Consider the following 6,128-nt stretch of genomic DNA (forward strand, 5'->3'; position numbering starts at 1 on the left):
GCTTTGGTTGATGTTCGTCTTACATCCTCCTCATTAACTACCACTGTTTACTTTCTGTGTAAGTTAATGAACCAACACTGAGAAACCTCTCAAAAATACAAATTTAGAAGGTCCAAATTATTTCAGTTCATAGTACTAAGATTTGCATAACCAATTTTTGCAATAATAAAGTATAACAATCTAAAAAAATTAATTTATGATTCAGCACATTATAAAATTAATTTTATTGTCACATTACTACAGCACATAAACAATGTTAAGGATGGCTCTTAACATTTCTGCCATCACACTGCCATGTAAATACATGTTAATGGTAAGGGACACAATTTTACATTGTTCACTTGCTTCAATAATTATTCACATTTACCTGATTAGCAACAACTTCTGAGGTGTGTTTGCATTCAGCATCATAGGCACGATCTTTCCTCTAAGTTATAGTTATCCACATCATTCTCAGATTTGTACAAATTATCCTAAAAAGTATTTTCCTGGCACAAACACCACACATGTTACTATTACTGGCAGCCGTGGTTTTGGCACTTATTACTATTTATATGCCCATATCCACTATTTACATCCTCACAAAGTTGCCATTAGTGATATTCTGAAATTAGAGATAGAGTTGCCATTTCTCTGTTTTCGGGGAACTATAAAATAATATCAATAAAGTGAACCACTTACCAAGTTTACGTGCAATAATTCTGTTTCTCGTCAACTGTCCCTCACCACTGTTTACAGTCAAGGTCTTCATTATCATTTTAGTGGCTAGTACACACTCCTGTCTCAAATTTTACAATTGATGTCATGTGGTATTCACTGTATGTCTTGATTTGCTGAACTGGTTTGAAAGCATTTCAAAAAGGGAGAATCAACAAATGCAATCCTCAATGATAAGCATTGTGATCCCACAAATAATCCAAAATTGTGTGTCAAACTATATAACCTTATAGGCAGTTGTAATTCGCTACAAACTGATTTCATCAACACTGGAAAATCTACATACAAGTAATTTGAAAATAGTAAAAAAATTATTCCATCAAGCAAGAAATGAGATAAAGAAGCAGAGTTAAGAGTTAACATTTTGTCAATGTCAATGTAATTAGATACAAAATGCCAACTACTGTAGACAAGACTGAATGGGGGATTCAGTTATTCCCTTGATGGAGGAAACATTCAGTCATTTATCTATAGCAATTTACGAAAACCAAGGAAAGTGAAATGTGCAGTTATGTGTGATTTCAGCAGATGTTATCATCACACAAAAACAGTACACACTGTGTGGGGAGAATATACTTCCATAGTACCCCATGAAGAAGGGGATACTGTTCACAGCATGCGCAGTGAAGTTACTCCTCCTCAAGCAAGTAGAAATACCTTGCAAAATGTGGATAATTACAGTAGTTATCCTGATCAAAACTTAAACTTGAAGGTAATACACTAACTTCAGGATAATCCACAGGCACCCAAAAAAATGGAAAAGAGCAAAGTAAATTGAAACAGAAATCACTTCATGTCTTTCTAAATCAGAAAACCAAGATGTATTTCTAATGGCATATATATATTAGTAACTGATTCAATTCATTTGAAAAAGGCCAACAACAGCTACCCAATAATGGTTTATACCAAGAAATCTTCCACCATTTACAAGTAACCTCTGTGAAACTTTCATGCAGGCTTTTACATAATGCTTGGAAAGTTTAATTTAAACTTAGGCAGGGTGCCCGCCGCTATGATGTGACGTGAGGGGTGTGTGTGTGTGTGTGTGTGTGTGTGTGTGTGTGTGTGTGTGTGTGTGTGTGTCACATTGCAAGGCAGAGGCACAGCACGTGTGTGACTTGATGCTTATAGAAGTGATTTGGCATTAGTAATGTGGCACAACATCTTCCTTGGACGATGAAGGTGTTCTGCGTAAGTCAACTTAATTAATGATAACTAGAGTTGTGCTCTACCAGACCTACAGTTCAGACATTTTGGTACTATACTTAAGTGACATGGTAAATGGCAGGGTTACCACTAGTATTGGTAGCACTGATACATAAATCAGTGCGTGAGAGAGAAACTGGCAGCCGACAACTTCTCTTCATTTTTTGTTTGTTTTGCACAAAATTAGAACCACACAACACTTAGTGTTGGTCCATTGTGTATTCTGTATCTCTATAAAATATAAAATGCATCTTATAAGTAATAAAAACTGGTAGATCATTTAACTTCTGCTCTTTTATGTAAACAAAACAATTATTTTTAAGCAAGTACATTTTACATCCACAAACAGAAAAAAATCTATATTTTGTTGCTGTTGTTTTTTGGACTTAATAGAACATTCTTCATTGTGCTCAAAGGCAAAAGTTTCCTGTTATTACTTTGAAGTGCAGGTGGTGTTTATGAATAACAGAAACATGTTTCATGTAGGCTTGATAAAGTACTGAAACAATGTTTGATACCTTTTTTTAATTTTATCTTTTTTGAGCAAATTGAATTTCCTATCACTGTATGATAAAGCTGTAATTTATTTTTATTTTTACTCAACATACCTCTGTTTCAAAAACAAAGCAACGATTTTCAAATAAAACCTGAATTACAAATTGACAACTTCAATTTCACTATAAATACTGTTTATTCTTACATAAAGGACAAGTGGATTACTATGCTCAACAATGTTCTGTAGGTTATGTGGCCATTTTATATAGCCTCACTTTGTTTCTTGATGGTTCACCACTTCCAGTTTCTAGAGGAATCTACTAAGACACTGATTGCATGTGCAAACAAAGTGACCAAAATAAGGTAACACCTGATAGGTATATGAAACACGCCTAACACAATCTTAACTTATCAAAGCTACTAGGAAAACTACCAAAGTCTACACTTACTTGTCATAGTCTACAGTAGCTTATGGTAGTTCTACAACTCTAATGATAACCAACGAAAGTCTAAAGGATATCGTGTATATCTTTACTGACACTTACGTGAACTAACGTGGTGCTTTTAAGGTGTTTAAAGAGTTTAATATGTATCCCTCTTTCCTACACTACCGTTACGCCATTGTGCCATGCCACATGCCGTAACTCTTGCCACATCTCTCTGTGGGCATCCCATCCTACAAAATGTGTATAAAGACCTCTATATGTCCAGATAATGGTACATTTCCAAGCCACTCCAAAAGGCTACGTTTTCACTATGCACCCATACTAGAGATCTTACAACTCATTGTTCTGAACAGTATCACCATGATAATAGAACTGACACAAGAGTCAGAGGAACAGGGTGTGAAAGAGCTTTGTCTCCAAGGGTCCTATGCTCTAAACAGTATGTTAGCTTGTTTCCTGTTTGAAGTTAGTATTGTTGTCAGTCACTCAGGGGCCACAGCAACAACAGCTGTGGTTAAGTAACAAAGGAATCTCAGTTCCTCTCCACCTTTATGATCGCAACTGAGGTTAACTGGTAAGCAGAAAAATTGGTGATTCACTCTTTACACAATACATAAGGACCAAAGAACAATACACAACCTAATTTGTAACGCTCCCCAATTTGCCTGAGGTATCTACTGTAAGTAGTAGGCATTAATGTGATATCAGATTTATGGCACTGCCATAGAACTGATGACAGGGTCCAAGTCATACAAGAACAAGAGTTGGAAAAATGAGAAGGCAACCACATACAATCACAGAGCATATGTTAGCAACAATACAGATATATCAGTAACAAATAGGAGGGCCTTAGCAACTAGCGAGTGCTCAATGGTCTTACTTTAAGTGAGCAAAATGGTAATCATCTAGAACTTCAGAAACAGGCAGAAAATAACACATGCACAGAGGATCATTACATTTGAACAGGGAGAACTGATGAAGGCTTAAGCAATTAGTGGAACATTTCCATTTCATGCCATATAGCAGAGAAAGGACAGTAAAACATATGGCCTCACTGAATTAATTCAAAAATTGTTGTGGACTGTAATACTCACCAAATGCAACAGTGCCAAAGTGTCCCATGGGCCCAAGAAATAAGCAACATCAGGTTAACAACACGCATAGCCAGAAGGCTCAATCAAATTTCTACAACAGCTACAGATACATAAATATCTTTAAAATAATAAATATAATTTAAAAATAAGAACATACCTGTTGTATTTCATAAAATGATGAAGTGGGATGAATAAGCACCAAATTGGAGAGTAACATACAGTGAGTACCATGCAGCTCCTGGTATCACAAGTGCAATCCTCCATGGGCTAGGAAGTGAGTGACATTTTGAAAGTCACTAACAGATGCCTAAAAGGATTCCATACTTCTAGATTTTACATGGTGCCCCACAGCAGACTTAACGAAGGTATTTGAGTCACTCAAAAACTTAAGTAATAGAACCTAGGCAGCAAGTGTTTATGAGCCAAGGTTGTCATCAGGAGTGCCCCAGAGAAGTGTGACAAGACTGCTCTTGTTTTCTATATACATAAATTCTCTGACAGACAGGGTGGGCAGCAATCTACAGTCATTTACTGACTACTCTTTGGCATATGAGGAGGAGTTTAAGTTGAGTGACTGTAGGACGATACAAGATGACTTAGACAAAAATTTTAGGTTGGTTTGATAAATGGCAGCTGGCTCTAAATGTAGGAAAATGTAAGTTAACACTTATAACAAACCCATAATATTCAGGTACAGCATTAGTAGTGTCCTGCTTGACACAGTCACATCATTTAAATATCTGGGCGTAGTGCTGCAAAGGGATATGATATGGAACAAGCATGCGAAGATTGTGGTAGGGAAGGCGAATGGTCAACTTCAGTTTACTGGGAGAATTTTGGGAAAGTAAAAATCAAAAAACAGAAAGAAGACAAGAACTGTATAAACAGTGAGTAGACACTTATGCACTCACTTTAAGAAAGAACAAAGCTACACAAAGCACACACACAGGAGTAAAAATAACACAAATAATGCATGATTTGTTTCATGCAGGCTGCTTATTCAGGATGCTGATTTGTACAATGTGAGTGTACCAAAATGCAATGCTCCAGTCTAGTACAGGCTTTGCAACCAGCACATCACCTATACGTGGAACAGGATAACTGGAGCACTGTGTCAGAGGCATGCTGCCGAGAGGTATCTAGGACACTCAGCAGCAAGCCAGTGGAATCATTCTATATGATGTTCGGAATATACCCAGTAGACTTCAGTACGTTGTCTGGAGATGGGTAAATTGGACATTTTTGACGAACTTACAGTTACTTCTCTAAAAATATATGCCTCACTTCAAATGTGTAAGAATGAAATATCATTTCATCTGAATTAATTGTGTCCTCATTAAAATGTAATGTTAAAAACTCAATGTCTCACCAGTACAAAAATACACAGTGTTTAATATATGTACAGTATGTACTGTTGTGCCCATTTCTGCAGTGTTCTTTGGTTTTCGGATATGTAAATGACTACAAAAAAAAAATCCATTATATTTCAAACTATTTTGCCCTGTTCATGATTAAAAAAATTTCTTGCAGAAAAGTGGAATAATGCAAATGAAGTGATCCACATAAATTTAGACATAAAAATTCAAATCATTTTAATGGCAAATGGAATATAAACATGTGGGAGCCATAACCCAGTACAAGGAAAGGGAAAATATTTGAAAATATTATCTCTCTCATAGAAAATTTGATATTATAACTCATATCAAGAAAGACCTGTAGAAAAATTTACAAACTAGCTAATAAAGTTCAACGATTAGTCAAAAAATAATCTATCTAACAAATTGTGAAAAATGGAAGGTACTGTCATAAATGAAACTGACAATATTCCAGTGTCAATATTCCCAACAAGTATCTCAGTTTACTATATACATCACCACTACCAGACTTTTACAAATGCAGAAATAAAATGAAACACTGCTAAGCCCCAGAATCAAATATTTTCCTTCAGCAGGGGACCACAAGTATGTTAGTTATGCAAATTATTTAGTAGGGTACTCCTCAACATGTGGAAAAGTTCAGAAATGGAAAAGTTCAGAAATGCAAAACAGTATAGTGATTAGGTAACATTTTTAATACTATGTGTCTTACAGAGATCACTTAACATTCACAATACTATTAATAACAATTCAGAGATATAGAAAGGAATAAGAAAGTCTATACAGAGAAATGT

The sequence above is a fragment of the Schistocerca nitens genome, chromosome 3 (assembly GCF_023898315.1).
Source record: "Schistocerca nitens isolate TAMUIC-IGC-003100 chromosome 3, iqSchNite1.1, whole genome shotgun sequence".
Lineage (NCBI taxonomy): Eukaryota > Metazoa > Arthropoda > Insecta > Orthoptera > Acrididae > Schistocerca > Schistocerca nitens.